The sequence below is a fragment of the Sander lucioperca genome, chromosome 16, assembly GCF_008315115.2.
Source record: "Sander lucioperca isolate FBNREF2018 chromosome 16, SLUC_FBN_1.2, whole genome shotgun sequence".
Classification (NCBI taxonomy): Eukaryota; Metazoa; Chordata; class Actinopteri; order Perciformes; family Percidae; genus Sander; species Sander lucioperca.
The window spans coordinates 4,789,456-4,808,997 of record NC_050188.1 but is presented as its reverse complement, the minus strand read 5'-3'; the positions used below and the strand labels follow the sequence as shown (position 1 = coordinate 4,808,997).

The 19,542-nt window shown below is 43.8% G+C and overlaps 1 long non-coding RNA gene across 1 annotated transcript; it reads left to right on the top strand.

The window, feature by feature from the left end:
• The first annotated feature begins 1,926 nt into the window (after positions 1-1,926).
• Positions 1,927-19,040, top strand: LOC118493468. Its single transcript, XR_004895439.1, has 4 exons — positions 1,927-2,149; positions 12,141-12,154; positions 16,050-16,058; positions 19,030-19,040. It is a non-coding gene; the product is annotated as an uncharacterized LOC118493468 (long non-coding RNA).
• The last annotated feature ends 502 nt before the right edge of the window (positions 19,041-19,542 follow it).

Below are 19,542 nucleotides of genomic sequence, written 5' to 3'. Positions count from 1 at the left end.
TTGTGTTGACTTCGGGTCACATTGACCCGTTTTAAATTTTTGTTTTATATCAGAAAATGTGGGACGTAGAAATAAGCGCTGAAAATGTGTAGAAGAAAAATTTAAAAATTTAAAACGTTGGCGTCAAAAACGTTGAAAAAAAAGTGTTTTTTTCCAAGGTTGACAGGAAGACAACACAAGGGTTTTAAATAAAATGTATTATTATTATTATCAATCAATTATCAACTACCTGGCTTTGTGTTGTTGGAGCTTCTTAGGTCTGCGTTTCACCACCTCATACTGATACTTGGGGGCGTGGTCTTTGAGAAGCACTGAGCCTTTAGGACAGGTGCATGGACCAGGTGGGGGAAGATGAGTCAGGGGTGACAACCTGGAAGGGTGGAGGTAATATGTAAGTCCTGAAGGAACACAACTCTGTTCTTTTCTTTGTCATATTATCACTTAAGAATTGGGCTGGGTATCGTTAAAAAATGTTCAGTACCGGTACTGATACCGTGACTTCGATACCATGACTTTGATACCAGTTGCTGAACGATTTTCGGGACCAATTTTATAAAACAAAAAGAGATTACAACATTACACGTGTGTCGTTTTTGTATAATGTCGTTTTTATATATTTTAAATGTGTAACACCACTTGAGCCACGGTGAAACATTGTTTCGTGTATATGGTTGAAATGACATTAAAACACACTTTTGTTGAGTTGAATGCTGTCTCATTGTCTGTCTGTCTGTAAACGGTAGGCGTGGCTTGGGAGTGGACTCTAAAGCTGCGAAGCAAGTGCATTCTGGGATTTGATGTCTTTCATCCATATGAGCCATAAACACATTTTCTGGCTTGTCACGGCCTAGAAGGCGCCAATATCTTAAAGATTTTCACATTTCTACTACATAAGTGACCCAATTTAAAGATATATTCATATTTCCAACAGTGAAATATCCCTTTAAAGCCATAAAAATGAACTTGAAGCTTATTTATATGTTTCAGTGTGTGCCGGTTTTCCTAACTAAGTCATTTTGTATTTCCCTAGACAGGAAGCTTTCTTCCTTTTATTTGAAATAAAAAGAATCCACATATACACAAAGCTATACTGCAGAGACCTAAGCAGCGGGGGAGATCTCGGTTTGCCAAATTTTCAGCATTACTACTGGGCAGCAAATATTAAAATGATTTCCTATTGGATGGAGAAGAACGACGCAACAGCCGTACCTTGGTTACTTCTAGAGAGAGATTATTGTAAGAATACCTCATTGTTTGCCTTATTATGCTCAGGGCTGCCATTCTCTGAGCCTATAACCAAATACACTTCTAACCCAGTTAAACCTGTCATTCCTGCCATCTATGACGGATGCCTTATTCAGTACATGGCAAAAACAGGCGGTCTGTTCATTTAGAAGCATGTACATGAATGGCTTATTCACCTCTTTTGAGGAGATAATTGAGAAGTTCAATATTCCCAGGTCGCATTTCTTTAGATATCTCAGATCCGTGGCTTCTTAACCTCAAACACAGCTCACTTTCCCTCCTACATTCAATCAATGACATTACTTCATCCAGAAAGGCAAAGATAGGTGGAATATACTCCTTGTTAATTACAGAAAAATGACCAGCCTTAATTCCCTCAGAGACCAGTGGGAAGGGGATCTGGGTATTGAGATCTCAGACTCCCTTTGGTCAAAGATGATAGGGGGAATACACTCATCTTCAATATGTATGAAACATACTATTATACAGTTTAAAATGATCCACCACTTGCACTGGACCAAGGTTAAGCTATCACAGTTTTTGCCCAATATAGACCCTATTTGTGATCACTGCAAGCTGCACCAAGCTACTGTAATTCACATGTTTTGGGATTGTCCTAAATTGTTTAATTATTTATATAATAATAAAAAAAATTTATAATTTAATTGTTGTGCTTTTTGCTTTTAAATTCTTTTAAGGAGGAATTTTAATTGTTTTATTCCTTTTTTAAATAAATTTGTTATTCCTCTAACTGGTTTTACTCACTGTTTTAAACACCACTGGTTTTAACTGCTATCCCCCAATATAAAGGACCTGTTTTAATCTTTTATCTTTAAATTGGAATCTTGGTAGTTTTAAGAGGTCCTAGGCCTCAGCCAAAACCTAGGTGGCGTTGTCGGCCCCCGTTTCAACTTTATCCACGCGCCTTTACATATCCATCAATCATTAAAGTTGCATCATCAAATGTAGAGTCTAAATGAGTTTCAGACACTGCCAATATGTGCAAGTTATTTGGTTGTATAGTATATCTGTTAAATCACTCAATTTATTCCTGAGACTGCATATATTTATATGGGCACTTTCAAGACCTTTCTTTGGTAGTTTATGTAACATACCAAAGATCACTATCTTTCTTTGGATTCATACTTTTAGATTCTATGTCGGAGCAAAACAGTTTACAGAAAATGACTAAATTAAACCACATATAGAATAGGTCTTTATTGTCATTGTCACAGGTACAATGTACCTGCACCATGTTGACAGCTGCTCCACCTCATCTCTGTAGGCAGACTCGCCCCGCCTCCTGGAGATGAGCCTCACCACTGTGGTGTCATCTGCAAACTTCACCATAGTGTTGTTGTGGTGGACAGGGGAGCAGTCATGTGTGTAGAGGGAGTGGAGCAAGGGACTCAGCACACAGTCCTGGGAGAGCCGGTACTGAGGCTTAGGGTCATGGATGTATGGTGGTCCACTCTAACCCTCTGTCTGCAGTCAGAGAGGAAGCTATTTATCCACATGCAGGTGGTGTGTGGAAGCCCTAGGTCCCCCAGTTTGACCACTAGCTTATGAGGGAGGATGGTGTTGAATGCAGAGCTATAATCCACAAAGAGCATCCGCATATAGCTCCCCTGCTGCTCTAGGTGTGATAGTGCAGCATGGAGTGCTATGGCTATGGCGTCCTCTGTGGATCGGTTCGCTCTGTAGGCAAACTGGTGGGGGTCAAGGCTGCGGGGTAGGGCTGCTGTGATGTGACTACGGACCAGTTTCTCAAAGCACTTCATCACCATTGGGGTGAGTGCCACTGGTCGGTAGTCGTTGAGACTAGAGATTTGAGGTTTCTTGGGCAGGGGGACTATAGTTGAGGATTTCAGGCAGGGTGGTACAGTGGACTGTGCCAAGGACTGGTTGAAGATCTTTGTGAAGATTCCTGCCAGCTGATCTGCACAGTCCTTCAGCATGCGACCCGGGACGCCATCAGGACCAGCCGCCTTCCTTGGGTTGACGGCCCTCAGTGGGTTTTCCTTTTTTCGTATCTTTGTCGAGGCCAAATACTCAGAGGTTAAATCTTCAGCTGTGACTCTCCAGCTTTTTAGTTTTGTCTCTCAGTTCTTTGTTTTCTTTCTGGAGAGCTTTACACACACGCTCCGCTTCATCCATTCTGTCGTGCATGCCGGACAGGCCCGACTCCACATCTACGAGTTTATCTTTACAGTCCTTCAGTCCGAGTTTTCGTGCATCAAACTGAGGTTGTAATTTATTCATTGCCTCGTTTATTTCTTCCTTTATTATTGCACGGATCAAGGCAGCTAATTCAGCTTCATTCACAGGCGCAGCGTCACTTTCCATTTCACTCTCAGCTGATCCTCTCCCAGCTGGAACAGGTGAGGTAACAACAGGGTTGGAGGTAACCTGCGGTGCTTTTTTCCTCGGCATCCAGTGATCCTTTTCCTCGTCTTACTAGACTGATTTTCCTTTACATCAATAGTTCAGGAGGAAACTTTGGAACCTTTATTACTTAATTTGTTTTAGGAGTTCAGCGTCCTTGGTGTTCCACACGCTCACTCTCTGCAACTGGACATGACGTCGTTGCATCTCTTTTCTTTTGATTAAGGTCTGTGGAGGTGTGGGGAGAGGGAGTGTGGGGAGGAGGTGGTGGCTCAGGTGAGCAGGCAGGGAGGGACTGATTGTCACAGCTGTAGCGAGTTGTCTAACCATGCTCTCCTTTTTTAACAGCAGTAGCAAGCCAGGCGGCTCCCACCGCCAGCAGCCCTCATCACCGGGGAGCCCCGACCGGCGCCTGCTCCCAGGAGGAACGCTCCGCCACAGACTAATTTTGTTGCTTCTCCCTCTGTCCAACAGGCTCCGGTCGCTACTGGCGTTGCTCACGACCCACAAGGGGTCCCTCAGACGCCTGGGCAGGAGTGCTGAAGGTGCGGGCAGTCCGGTCACTTCCGCCGAGAGTGCCCCCTGATGGAGGTTGGGCAGGTGGTCCGGGTTGCGGGCCCTCTGGTCCCCCTCCCCGATGCCAGAGGGACGTACCGTGTTCCGGTAAGGATCCAAGGGGGTACATATTAGGCGATGGTGGATGCAGGCTGCATGCAGTCCTTAATTCACCAGAACCTGGTTCGTTCCGTGGCTTTGGTAGAGGCATCATGGGTGGAGATAAAATGTGTGCATGGGGATGTTCACCGTTATCCTGTGGAGTCGCTTGAAATCAGAACCGCGGGGAACAAATATAGAGTGCAGGCCGCGGTTAGCTCCCGCCCGCGGTTAGCTCCCGCCTGACGCACCCCTTAATTTTGGGCACGGATTGGCAGGGTTTTGATAAATTGGTGGGGCAATGTTCGGCCGGGCGTGTACGGCCGATAGGGACATGTGGAATGTGTGCTGTACTCAGTGGTGACGCAAGGTCGTCCGACGCTGACGAGGGAGAGCAGAGCCCTCTGGAGGCCCTGCTGGTCCCTGCATTTGACTCCATGGAAGATTTTCCACTCGAGCAGTCTCGTGACGATACGCTCAGCCTTAGACCAAGTGATAAGGATTGATGGTCAAATGGTGCGCCCTGATGCGGCTCTCACGTATCCACACTTCTCAGTGATTAGGCACAGATTGTACCGAGTGAGCCGTGACACTCAACAGAAGAAATAATCACCCAATTGTTGGTGCCGAAAAGCCGTCGGGAAATGATTTATAACCCAATGGCGGGACACATGGGGTTCGATAAGACACCAAACCGGATAATGGCCCGATTCTATTGGCCTGGCATCCGGGGGAACATACGCCGTTGGTGTGCGTCCTGCCCCGAATGCCAGCTGGTAAATTCCCCAGCCGTGCCGAGAGCGCCTTTGCGCCCATTACCACTAATGGAGGTGCCATTCGAAAGGAGCGGTATGGACCTCATCGGGCCATTTCCCCGGAGCACGCATGGATATCGATTTGTGCTGGTCTTGATAGATTACGCAACCCGCTATCCCGAAGCAGTGCCCCTGAGCACGATCTCAGCGAAGAGTAGGGTTGGGTACCGAAACCCGGTTCCACTATGGATCCGGTTCCTATGGAAACGGTAGTATTCGGACCGGATTAGAACGCAAATTTCGGTTCCGACTGAATTATTTTCCCTCTGTCGCTCCGGAGAGCGGCAGACTCTTTTTTTCTTTCTCCCTTTTCTGCCGAGTGGCACACGTGCCCGCTCGCGGTGTGATGCGCGTGTCCGTGCTATTCTCGGACATGCACTCTACTATCACTGCTGATAGACGTTTTTTTGTACACACTCTGAAACGGACGTAAAAATATCACACTTCCTCTGTAGTCTACTGATAACTAGCTATCGTAAATGTAGTGTACTTTCAAAATGCCGTATTTTCCCTCTGGGCTCACCAAAACGGACATAAAGGCATATTAGCCATTCACTGCACGTGATCGCTAGTAAACATATTACACTTGCTCTGCTATTTTATTGTTCAAGACAAGACCCTGTAGCCTGGTGGTGGGGGAGGCGGGACAGCCTCCCCAAATTGTCTGCCCTTTCAAACACATACGTATGTGTACAGACCTCTTGGACACCATCTGAGTTTTCTCCTGTGCAGGACATGCCAAGTCAGGAGAGGTGTCTTATCTTGCCAGAGAAGGCAAATGTGGTAATTTTTCTGTAAAAGAACTGCTAAAGTTTGAAGCTGGTTGGCATACCAACTCAACAACATTTATTTTGTTGTTACTTGTTAATAGTGTAACTGTTATTTGTTAAATTATTGTAGTTGTGTGTTAGGTGACTTAGATTTACTTATTATATATTTAAGTACTTTAAAACGTTAATACGTATATTGTTAAATTTAAATAATTTTCAATTAAAAAAAAAAAAAACTCCATAAAAGAGCCTTTCTTTGATGTCATTTTTCAGTTTTCCAAGAATCGATTTAGGAATCGGAATCGTTTTAAAAGTACCGGTTCGGCATCGGAATTGTAAAAATTCAAACGGTACCGAATCCTAGCGAAGAGCGTGGCACTGGTACTGTTTAAGGTCATCTCCCGAGTTGGGATCCCGAAAGAGATCCTGACTGACCAGGGCACCTCGTTTATGTCACGCACTATAAGGGAACTTTACGGGCTGCTGGGCATCAAGTCTGTTTGGACCAGCGTCTACCACCCTCAGACGGATAGCTAAATAAGACTCTGAAGTCCATGATCCACAAATTTATGCACGAGGGCGAACGTGATTGGGTTAGGTGGCTAGACCCTCTTGCAGTGCGGGAGGTTCCCCAGGCCTCCACTGGGTTTTCCCCGTTTGAGCTGCTGTTCGGCAGGCGACCACGAGGGGTGCTGGACCTAGTAAAAGAAAGCTGGGAAGACGGTCCAAGCCCTAGCAAAAATTAAGTTCAGTATGTCCTGGACCTGAGAGCAAAGCTTCACACACTAGGGCAATTATCACGTGAAAATTTACTAACGTCAACAGCGCCTGTATGACAGAGGGACCCGGTTAAGACAGTTAACGCCGGGAGATAAAGTGCTTGTGTTGCTCCCTACGTCTAGTTCTAAATTACTCGCCAAGTGGCAAGGGCCCTTTGTGGTCACACGGCGGGTTGGGGATGTGGACTATGAGGTGGTGCGCTCTGATAGAGGAGGAGACACACAGATTTACCACCTTAACCTCCTGAAAGCATGGAGGGAGGCGGGCACTGTGGTGATGGTGATAAAAGACAGAGATGAGCTGGGGCCGGAGTTTCCAAAATCAGCTGATCCAACCTCCCCCCTTTGTGACAGCCATCTCATCCCGTCCCAGCGCACTGACCTGGCTGAGTTGCGTATGCTGCCGCCTATCTGGATGATGTGATCATCCACAGCCCCACTTGGGTGGAGCATGTGCGGCAGGTGGCCACGGCCCTCGAGTCCCTCAGGCAGGCGGGGCTCACGGCCAACCTGGCGAAGTGCGCGGTTGGACGGAAGGAGGTACGGTATTTGGGGTACCACTTGGGCGGTTTACAGGTGCGGCCACAGGTAGACAAGACCGCAGCGATTGCATCCTGCCCCCGGCCCAAGTCCAAGAAACAGGTAAGGCGGTTTTTGGGGCTGGCTGGTTACTATAGGTGCTTCATACCCGACTTTGCTAACTTGACCAGCCCCCTGACCAACCTCACCCGAAAAGTGCCTCAGATCCGGTCCAGTGGACGGGGCCGTGTCAACAGGCGTTTGAGAGGATGAAGCAGACCCTCTGTGGGGGCCAGTCCTCCACACCCCTGACTTCTCTCTCCCCTTTGTTTTGCAGACGGATGCATCGGACAGAGGGTTGGGAGCTGTACTGACCCAGCAGGTGCGGGGCGTTGACCGCCCGATCCTCTACATCAGCCGCAAGCTGTCCGAGCGGGAGGCACGGTACAGCACGGTAGAGAAGGAGTGTCTGGCAATACGGTGGGCAGTCGAGGCCCTGCGTGACTACCTGCTGGGACGCTCCTTCACCCTCTGTTCAGATCACGGCCCCCTCCAGTCGCTCCACCGCATGAAGGCAAAATGGCAGTTAGGGCACACAATGAACAAAAGAACAACAACAATACAACCTGTTTTAGTAGTTATATATTTAAAAGATAACCTTGTTTGACACTGTTTACATTTCTTCTTGAAGGGTGAATAGTCTATGTTCACATAATGTAAGAAGAAGGCTGATGAATGTTGGATGCATCATGTACACCTGTGTAGAAACCACATCCATTCAGAAGAACTGCTCCTGGCTTTTATGTCAAGCGAACCAATGGTATAAACCAGTTTACTTAACTAGCTTATTTCACTCTGCTGCGGCAGTGCTCAAATTATCTTTTTGTCTTCAAGGGGGTCTCTCTATCTCATAAAAAAAGTTGGCACACAGCCTAACAGCCTAGCCCTGCACATAGCCTAACAAGGCTATACAATTAAATAGTCTAGGCGCGAGTGGCGCTTTTGCGCAGTATATCAGAGATTGCATTGTATTGCTGACAGGTGTTTCAAAATATCTGGGAACTTTTCCGGAGCTCTGAATGACAGAGGATAGCTACAGATTTATTTATTTAAGATGTACTGGTGGTATTTACCTCAAAAGCACATTAAGCTAAAAGCAAGGTGACTTCTTAGGACTTGCGAGTGCTGTCAAATCGATCGTAGCCTATGCGGTTTGCTCACATAGCCTAGTGGTGTGGTGGTGAAGTGCAGTCATGCTGCGTTCATGAGCGTAGGGTAGGCTCAGGTCTACGTCCCGTAGTAGGCGTAGGGTAGGCTCAGGTCTACGTCCCGTAGTAGGCGTAGGGTAGGCTCAGGTCTACGTCCCGTAGTAGCCTATATTTTATATTTTAATTTAACGTATTTAATGGAAAGAGACCGCACAGGGATGGATAATGAGCGTTGTTTAAGATTAAATTACAATGCCACATATGGCAGACACCTTCAGATGTGAGAGACCCCCTCAGATTTTTTACTTTGTTGCTTCCACGTAATTCGAGCTGCGGTACTCATAAGTCAGGCATCTGACTCAATATAACTGGAATAGAAGCAGATTTTTTCTCTGATTAGGTAGGTCAAATAGAAAACATTTATACATTTTAAATATATAATAATAATAATAATAATAATAATAATAATAATAATAATAATAATAATAATAATAATAATAATAATAATATCAAGATGTGTCATTATTAGTTGATAATGTCAGAGGACATGGTCCGGGCTAATGATGTGTATGATGCTATAATGATGCTGGATAACAAGGCTTGAGGTATAGACTGCATTACTGCAGAACATGCCAGTTATGGGCTCGGCTCTTTGCTGTCCTTGTGTTTTACTGGTCTTTTAGTTTATGGTGTCCTACCTGATTTTATTGCGTCTGTAGTATTAGTGCCTGCCATCAAGGATAAGGCTGCTAAGCTAAATAGCATTGACAGCCCTTGCAAGTATTCTTTCCAACGTGCTGGAAAGAATATTTGCTTACAAGGTTGGAAAGGATTGTTCTCACTACTGATAACCAATTTGGATTTAAAAGGAAACATAGCACTGCTATGTGTATTCATGCTTTGAAATTGGAAATTGTTGCCAAATATAGAAGCCAAAATGCATCCAAGGCATTCGACAGAACTAATTGAACTAAAACTAAACTAAAAATTATTCATTAAATTCTAGAGGTGTCCCAAGGTATACAATTAGAATATCAGTTTTTTTGGTATGCCAATCAGACAATGTAGGTTAAATGGGGCAATGCACTGTCAACCCCTTTTCATGTAAACAATGGAGTTTGACAAGGGGGAATTCTATCCCCTATTTTGTTTAAAGCTTTAGTGTGTAACTTTTTATATATTAATGAACGTCCGTTACATTCAAGCCATTGTCAAATAAGTTGCTACAAAGCTAATTAAGACAGCTCCACACAACTCTTTCTGTATTTCTCAGTATGGCTATGTTCAGAAGATTGTGGCGTCTGGTGACTTTGCTGCGCAGATACTCAAAACCTTCCATGTCCTCCTTGGCTACTAGCAACTACCTGTGCCGTCACGGGAGGCTTGTATCATGTGGACAGAATCAGAATTAGAAGATTTATTTTCATTGTACAAAATAAACGACATTTTTAGCAGCAGTTCACCCAGTATTATAAATCTAAATCTAAAAGACAAGAAATAAATAGTATAACATCCAATTTGAAACAAATATACAAAATGTATATACACACAGAATTTGAAAGAAATATATACACAAAAATAGAAACAAATATACACACTAAAAGTACTGGTTATTGGTTATTGCACATGTGTGCAAAACACGTTGTTCCTGAGTCTGTTTGTCCTGGTCTTGATTGACCTGTAGCGCCTGCCATTGGGCAGCAGGTCAAACAAGGGGTAGGCAGGATGTGAGCAGTCTGTGATGATTGCCTTAGCTCTGCTGAGGCAGCGGGATGAATGGATGTCCTTCAGGGAGGGGAGGGGGCAGCCGATGATCCTCTGTCCGGTGTTGACCCAAGGGCGTAAATCCCAGGGGGATCGCGGGGGGGGTCAGGACCCCCTCCATCTAAGGGTTGTTCCCCCCCCCTAGAAATATCTTTAAAACAATGCTGTGCATTGTAAATAACATAATGATGTATACTTAAAATATCTGTGTAAGTAGTAAAACAATACAAACCCCAAAAAATGCTTTTTAAGTTTAGAAACATTTTGAGTTCCCCCTCCCTTGCCTCACAGTGGTTTGGTCCACTGCCTGCTGTACGTTAGGATCTGCACTCGACTCACAGTCAGTCACATCGGGTAGTGACAGGAATGTAGTAAGTAGGCGGTTCAAGGCTATTTTATTCACATTAAACATTGGATGAAGTTTTTCTTTTCTCAAATAGAAATGATGCTGAGTAATTAATGAATTAGTCATGACAAAATGTTCTCTATGTTAGTGTAATATAATGTAACGTTACCTAGCTTGTTTAATAGTTTGTTGGATAGAAATGCACCCACTACAACTAACGTTACCACGGCGATAAGCCTAACGTTATGTGTGTGAACTGACATTAGGGTTAATATTGAAGATCTACAGTTGTGTTTTGCTCAATATGAAGTTAAGTAGCTGATCAGTTAAATATATATCCTCTGTCCCAGACGAAACCTAATATTTATGTGGAGGACGCAAGATCATTTTAGAATTATAATATGACCGCGTGGTGAACCTATGAACCTAACTCATATTTAGACATCTGCCGTTAAAGATTTGTGTTGTTGTTGCCCAGATAAAATGACAGAGAAAAGAAAAACAGACATAAGATCCTTTTTCAGTAGGCCTACACCAAAACGCCAAGTAAGTACAAGGAGTCCTCATATCAAGACAATTTGGTAACATCTTTATAAGAATGGGTGCTTATGGAAATACTAACGTCACTATGTCACAGGCAAAGGAGACAGAAAGAACTGAGGAACAGGGACCAGGGACAGTCAGGTGGAGAGTCTCAGGGAGACCAGGGACAGTCAGGTGGAGAGTCTCAGGGAGACCAGGGACAGTCAGGTGGAGAGTCTCAGGTAAGTGTGTTGAGCTCAGTTCATATTTTTGGAGGTATGTGGCTGTCAGGGTGAACAGATGAGCTTTACCAGTAGCTCACTAATTTACATTATGATCAGCTAATTTAACAAGTGTACAAAAGTATTGTATTTCTTTTATATGGGGACACTTTTTCAAAATAAGTCATTATGTTTTAAGGAATTCTTGTGGCTTGATTGTAAACAACTTGAAAATAAATACATGGTTTTAAAGAAGAATATTTTGGTCAATTTAGTCAGCTTTTTCATTGAATCAAGAGAAACACTGAAAAGAAGGATAATGGTACAGTCTCCATGCTACACTAATGATAGTATTAAGGATTTCCTCTGTGTACACATGTCCTCTACTAGTATAATTGTGGCTGTATTCTCCTTCAAAAATGGAGCGGTAGAAGGTCACTAGCAGCTCCTTGCCGATGTTGTTCTTCCTGAGCACTCTCAGGAAGTGCAGGCGTTGCTGTGCCTTTTTAATGACAGCTGTGGTGTTTGCCGTCCAAGAGAAGTCGGCAGAGATCATGGTGCCCAGGAAGGTGAAGGTGTGGACCCTCTTTACGCAGTCTCTGTTGATGTTGAGGGGGCGCAGATCTGCCCTGTGCTTTCTGAAGTCCAGAATGATCTCCTTGGTCTTAGCTGTGTTCAGAGCCAGGTTGTTAGCCAAGCACCACTTGGACAATTTCAGGACCTCATCTCTGTAGGCTGACTCGTCTCCCTCAGAGATCAGCCCCACCACCGTTGTGTCGTCAGCGAACTTCAGTATGCTGTTGCTGGTGTGGACGGGTCTGCAGTCGGCGGTGTAGAGGGTGTAGAGCAGTGGGCTCAGCACACACCCTTGTGGGGAGCCCGTGCTCAAACATCGGGTGGAGGAGAGGTTAGGTCCGAATTTTACTGTCTGGGCTCTGTTAGAGAGAAAGTCCTTGATCCAGGAGCAGGTGAGTGGGTGTAGTCCTAGATCAGACAGTTTGCTGACCAGGATGTTGGGGATGATTGTGTTGAAGGCTGAGCTGTAGTCGATGAAGAGCATCCTGACATCGCTCTCTCTGTGCTCCAGGTGGCTCAGCGCGGTGTGTAGGGTGATGGCTATGGCATCCTCAGTTGATCTATTTGCTCTGTAAGCGAATTGGTGGGGGTCAAAGGAGAGAGGAAGGCAGTCTTTGATGTGACCCAAGACCAGCTGTTCCAGGCACTTGGTGATGATGATAAAACAAATTACCTAATTACTTCTTGTGGCCTGCGTATTCACAACAAGTACAAATAGCAATGCAGATTAAGACTAGACGATTTCCTAGGCAGATATTGATTTGGGACTATATTGGGGCGAAGCACTGCTACTTGGGCGCAGAGATATCACGCAGCAACTCTGTGTGAGTACAGGTCTAATATGGGTCGATCTATCCTGTAAAATAACCATGCATCATGTTTAAGCCACGCCCCCTATAATAAATGGTGACCCATTTAAGGTAGTCTTATGTCTTAGAGTCTTATGTGAGGTATCAATTAACTCAGCAGAGACTTCCTTTTTTATTGGTAAAGATTTGGCCCGCCCCCTATACTTTGACCACGCCCCCTTTCACAGCTAATGAACTGTATGACTTAGAGTCTTGTGTGAGGTATCATTGAACTCAGCGGGGAGTTCCCTTTTCATTGGTGACGATTTGCGGCGTCTGAGTGCTGCGCAAATGCACGGTCGCAAGGAGCGGCGAACGCCGGTAACCCCAACGTCCATCGCTGCTTGCAGCTTTAATTTTTATATATTTCTTTAGTGTATTTCCTGCTATAGACCTACTAAGACATATAATAATTATTATAATAATAACAGTAACGATAATAAAACAAAAGTTTTTGCTTTTTAAATCCTCAACCAGTCGTCATCAGAGAAATAATGCAAACTGTGATATCTATTTCATAATGACTGGCAGCTGTATTCACTTGAAGATGAGTTCATCTAAGTGGAGTCTTCCGCTACCAAACTGCCTTATTTTCTGTTGATGATTATAGTTTTAAATGAACAATCTGACAAGTTCTTCCTCATTTATGATTGTAGTCTCTCTTGTGTATTTCGCCAAATATTTTTTCTATATATTGGAACTGTTTCCCAATCAGAAGCATCACACAGCCGAGATGAAATTAAAAGTGAGGGCCCTAATGTTCCTGCTGTGTGTGACTACTATCTGTGTGTTATGGAGAGGATATACGTCATGCTCCCTGCCTCAGGACAAAAGCCCCTGTGCTTGTGAGCGATGTTTATCTGAAGATGATCCGTGGTTTATGAAGCGTTTCAACAAATCTGTTGAACCACTTTTGTCAGCAAACTACAATCTCTCAGAGGATGCTTTCAACTGGTGGAAGGTAAGTTGTAAACTTGCAAGAAAACAGTCTCTCAACCTGCACTTCAGATCAGGGAATAAAATATAATCAACAGCCATCACCATGGTGACAACGCCTGCCACTGGCCCTCATTTATCAACCTAACGTAGAAACCAGCGCAGATATGAGCGCAGAAATCATCTTACGACAGGCTTCACGTGTGATTAATGAAACGTTCGTATCACACCAATCAGAGAGTAAGAATGGTCGTACATTGATAAATGCAGCGGATGGAAACAATCGTATATTATAATTTAAATATCACGCCGCAATATATTCTCAGTTTTGAGGCCTCGCCTCTACAATTTACGACATGGTGAGAGGTAACCCGGCTAAGAAGCGGCACTTTTCAGAGGTGGAGATTGAAACCCTGATATCTCAGGTTCACTTGCACTTATGTGTGTACTATTTGTCAGTCTGAAAACTGGTATTAAAGGCTGTAGAATAATGCGGAATGGAAAGAGATCACTGATGCGGTCAACAGTGTTGCCGTAGTAAATCGGACTCCAGCTGAAGTTTATTTCATTTATACATCCTAGACATATGTATGCTATAGTCCTAATAGTAATATACAGGCTCATATTGCAATCGCTTAGGCCTACATTTAGGTGTACACTACTTATATTTAAATAAACACACCGTAAACAAAAACAAACCGGGAACTATATTCTCAGACAGGTTTGCTGCAAAGCAAATCATTCCACCCAAGTACTATATTCTTCCGCCTGAGAATATAGTTCCTGGTTTGTTTACGGTTAGAAGATGGCTGTGTCTCATGTTACGTTGTTTTTTGTACACGCTGTAACTATACAAATCACAACATGTAAATTGGAACATGTCGCCGTTTTTGTCAGTTATTGGGAGCAGTAGGATTGCTGGAACCATTCACCTGCATGTACTGTGATGGGCTGATGCCGCTGGAGCCGTCAGACAGCCTTACAGCACGCACGGAGATGAGAAGGGTATGTATCGACTTGTCTAACTCTGGGGGTTACGGTGAATAAGCTAAATTCCCAATAAGTTGGCGTGTTTCTTTAAGACAGTTGATTTTGAATGGCTCACAGTGGCCCTCACAGGATTCAGCGAAGGGTGAGTCAAATTTTTATGGACTATGTGATCATTTTGTCCTTGCAGACAACCCCAGCACCGTTCAGCTGTAATATACCATGATGGTGTAGAAGAGAAGACAAATGAATAGGGAGAGAACCCCAGCAACATGTACAAACATCGGTGTTGAGAATCAGATGAGTAGATTGTGGAGTCCATTCAGCATAATGAAACATAGCACAATACTGCAGCATTACTTTACAAGACACCTTGACAAAGAAATGTGCTTTTTCTCCCAGTATGACAATGTTGCACCTCCGTCTAAAAATAGATTTGGATACATTCTTAATCGGCTTATGTGTTTTTAACACTCCCTCCACCTCTGAGGGTAAACATTCATACACTTGGCCATAAAATAATAATTGAGGACAATTAAGACTCACAGTATTTTGTGGGGTGGGGTGGGCGTGTTGGGTGTGTGTGTAACACATCCTTATAAATAAACGACAGAATATGGTCATTGCCAATGACTGCTAAAATCACATGTATGAGTCAACTGACAAAAACATAGCATCATTTTCATTTATCCATTCATTCAACCTTTATTTATACTGAAGAGATCGTTGAGGGGCAGCCCACATTTACAAGGACAGAGTTGCAAAGATAAATAAAACAACACAGAAAAGAAAGCAATGATGTTTAGTGTGACATTTCATGTTTGTTTCAACAGACCATGTTGGGGTGTAAGGCCGGTTACACACTGGATGCGTCGCGCGAGCGTGGCGTTTCTGTTGCGTCTCAGAAGCGTGGCGGTTGCGTGGATTTTTCTGTGTCCTACACACCAGAAGCGTGTCTGACGCGGCGCTGCTCCTGCTGCTAGGTACAGGGAGGGCTGATCTCGGGACATAGCGCCGACACATTCAAACTCTGAAAAATGGGTAAGTGGGCTGTCTGTTTGTTGATGTTGGACCGTCACTCAGAACACACTACGTTGTTATTGTAGCCTATTCTACCCTTTATATATAGGCTTGTTCGACTTATGGGGAGAGAGTTGTTAAACATAAATATATAGCCTGCTGATTTGATTAAAGCAAGACAACGTCGGCAGTATTGATTGCAAAATATGTTACAGAATATTTCGTTCTGTATGACAGGTGCAATATTTGAAAATCTTTTCTCTGAAATTTTTTATTACATTTATATCTACATTGATGTCAAAACCTAGAGACTTTCAAACAACAAGATGTCATTTATTAATATGCATTTGTGTCTAAATGACATATAAACATATTTTCCTATTCTATTTTGCCTGGAAACGCTTCCAACACGCTCGCGTCACGCGTGAAAAATAGGCGTCGGTTCTATTTCTAGCAAGCACGCGTCTCTGGCACGGTTCGAGCCGCGCATGAGACTCGCGTCTCACACAGGCAGTGTGTAAGCTCTAACCTGTTAACATGGGAGCCCAAATATAAACGGACACGCCACACGGCTGAAACGCTCGTGAGACGCTTCCAGTGTGTAACCGGCCTAAGATCAAAAATCAAAGCTAACAAGGATTTGGTGAGTATTATTTTGAATGCATTTAACAATAAACTTTTTTGGCTGCAAAGGTCATGGTTCATAAAAATAGGTTTAAATCCTAATTCTGATTCACAACAGGTGATGGTCCTTAATCCAGCTTTTATGAGGTATGTTCATGACATGTGGCTGGAAAATAAGGGTTATTACCCCTCCACTGGCTTTCTGGCTTTGATTCTTGCCCTTCATATGTGTGACGACGTAAGTTCATTTTTAAGTTAGAGTTCTACTTGTGAATGCCACCAGTGTTGCTGTAACACTAATAATTAACAAGTGGATGCAAATAATTAAGCAGGCTGTATGTCCTCAGTTCCTGACATTGGTTACTTTTGTTTTCCTGGGTCAGTGTGTTTGGTTATGGAGCAGACAGTGACGGAAACTGGAGTCATTACTGGGAAGAACTCATGAACAAAACGTTAAAAACTGGAGCACATCCTGAGTATAGAATGATCCAGGAGCTAGATGAGCATCAGAAACTCAGGTTTTATACAGGGTTCTGATTTTGTTCTCTCAGTATTTAAAGGTTAGTCGTAGGTAATAGTAGAAGAACCTGAAGGGATTTCTCAGCTGCAGTTTGTCCACTGTTCAGACAGATACGTGTTTTTGCACATGTATGTAGATCTCCTGGGTTTGCTAGGAAGATGCTACTTCTGAAGGATTATTTGAATGTGTTAATGACTGGAAGACACACTATACAATTACAGTATGTGTTTACACTATAGATAGCCAACTAGTGTAGAATGCACAAGTTATGATTGGGACAAGTAGGATAAAAGTTAGGGATAAAAAGCTGTGTCAAAATATTTTCTTGTTTACATTGAACAAATAAGGTTGGGGTAACGGTGAAGTATACTGTACCTTATTTACTGATGTGATAAGTGAACAAACATTTGACATAAGCTTGTGTCCAAAGCAAACTACAATAAGTGCTTTCAACCAAGTTAGATGGCAGAAAAAAAAAGTCTCATTAGCAATAAATATACAAATGTCCTCAGTTCAGTGGTCCTCTATGTATTGTCTTTATAAACAGTTGCACAGATGATGTGACAAAGAGATGTGTGCAGTGATGAATACAGTTCTCACACATAAACCTGTTCTGGTTTAATGATCTGAACAGAAAACAGATGCCCATTAAAAACACACACACACACACACACACACACACACACACACACATGCATACATACACACACACACACACACACACACACACACACACACACACACACACACACACACAAACACACACACAATAATGCCTGTATCTATTTGGAGATATAAGTGTATTTTTATGAGTTGTAAAAATGATAACTGATGAGAAAAAAATTATAATGTTAAAATGCTGATGAAATTCCCATTGACTGACAGATGAAAGAGTATAAATTTAGGCCTATCATGATAATATTTAGCTTTTTTACATCTGGCTGTAATAAGTAGAAGACAAGACATCATGACTCCACTGATGTGTTCAGTGGAGTCAGGGTACAGGAAAACACCCCTGGCAGCCTCTTCCCAAATCTGTGACTTCATTCAACTTTCTATTTTTGTAGTTTTAACAATTTGTAAATACAATGAGAAGAACAATACAGAAATATTTTAATATAGCTTAGTTTCACCTAGAATTCCCTTCTACACTAACATGCCACATCCACATGCTAAACACAGGTGCCGTAAAAGAGCAATAACACACCCCAGCAGCACTCAGCTGCAACATACCATGTCTGGTGTAGCCTAAACATTACAGCTCTACAGATCAGCAGTCCAGAGAATGGTATAACAAACTCATCTTCGGGCGCCGGCTGTGTGTGTGTGTGTGTGTGTGTGTGTGTGTGTGTGTGTGTGTGTGTGAGAGAGAGACCAAGAGTTTGTTTGATATTTCAGTGCTCAGGTCCCTGACATCACTGCTATCTGTACATCAATTTGTCAGCACTGGAGACATTTTGTCCCTCAGATGTAGACAGCGAACAAAAAACAACTAAGTACCCCGGCTGGACATATTGGCCTTGATCTAGACCCCCTCCCTCTTCTTTTATACACACACACACACACACACACACACACACACACACACACTCACTCACGCACTCGTCACACTATCTGAGCCTTGTGAATCATGATATAAGTCTGATCTTTAGTAACATTTGGCTCCCGAGAACTATCGGTGACAGTCTGGCGCGTAGGTCTCAGGAAGGTGGCCGTCAACCTCTGGCAACCCAAGGATGGCATGTAACATGAATAGTCGATTAATCCAACTATGTATTATGTTTTGTAAGTCATTTTTCTAGCAATGTTAGAGTGTAAATGCTGTAAACGCATGCTTTGTAAATCTTTACAACCACTTCCTGAAAAAAAACAAGCAGGCCTGATTTGTTGCACAATCTGTATTTTCTTGCCATCAACTTGCCATCTTCAACGTGTAGCTTGTGAGCACAATGTTTGTTGTGTCCCAAAGCGAACGGACTTTGAGAACGGCAACGCACACACAGAGCGGATTGAGTTCAGTTGAGTTGCAGCTCCAATCAGACTTAGCTGTGCCTCAGAAGCCCCTTGTTTGCTCTGACGCCGGGCTACAGCCCAGCTGACCTGTAGCCGGTCTCCAGTCCTCCAACCCACTTTTCTGGCTCAGGTCTCCTTGTTGACCCTCCACAGGGTCTTTGACGTCGGCCTCTGGAGAGGTTTCATCTTCATTGCCAGCCTCCAGATGGGTTCCGCCCTCATCGCCGGCCTCTGTTGTCCCCAGTTCCTGTGCCCTGCCGGTGTTCAGTTCTTGTAGCCCTAGTTCCACCGGCAACCGTTCCTGACCACAAGTCCCTAGGCCATCCACCAGAGGTGCTGCAGCGGTCTGCCCTGCCCCCAGGCCGCCCAAGAGCCAATGACACTCACCTCAGAGAGGGAGAGGTGCTTGCCAAGACCAAACAGGTTCTACAAAGATAATAACGACATAAACAAATGAAAACAGTGAAAAACCAGAGGTTTTTTAGCAATCACAAAGAAAGATATGTGTAGATGTGACTTGACTAAGAAGATAGTTTAGCCATGCTAGTGGCTTGCCTCTAGATGGCACTGTCGGCCAGTCTGTCTGTCCACCACCCTGGTACAGATCGAAATATCTCAACTATTGAATGGCCATGAAACTGTGTACTACAGACATTCATGGTTCCGAGAGAATTAATCCCACTGATTTTGGTAATCTCCAGTGAACCCTCCATGGCCCCAACTAACTCTTGATGAGCTTTTAAATCCCTTCATAACCAGTGATGTCAGGGCCACAGGTCTAAAATCACGA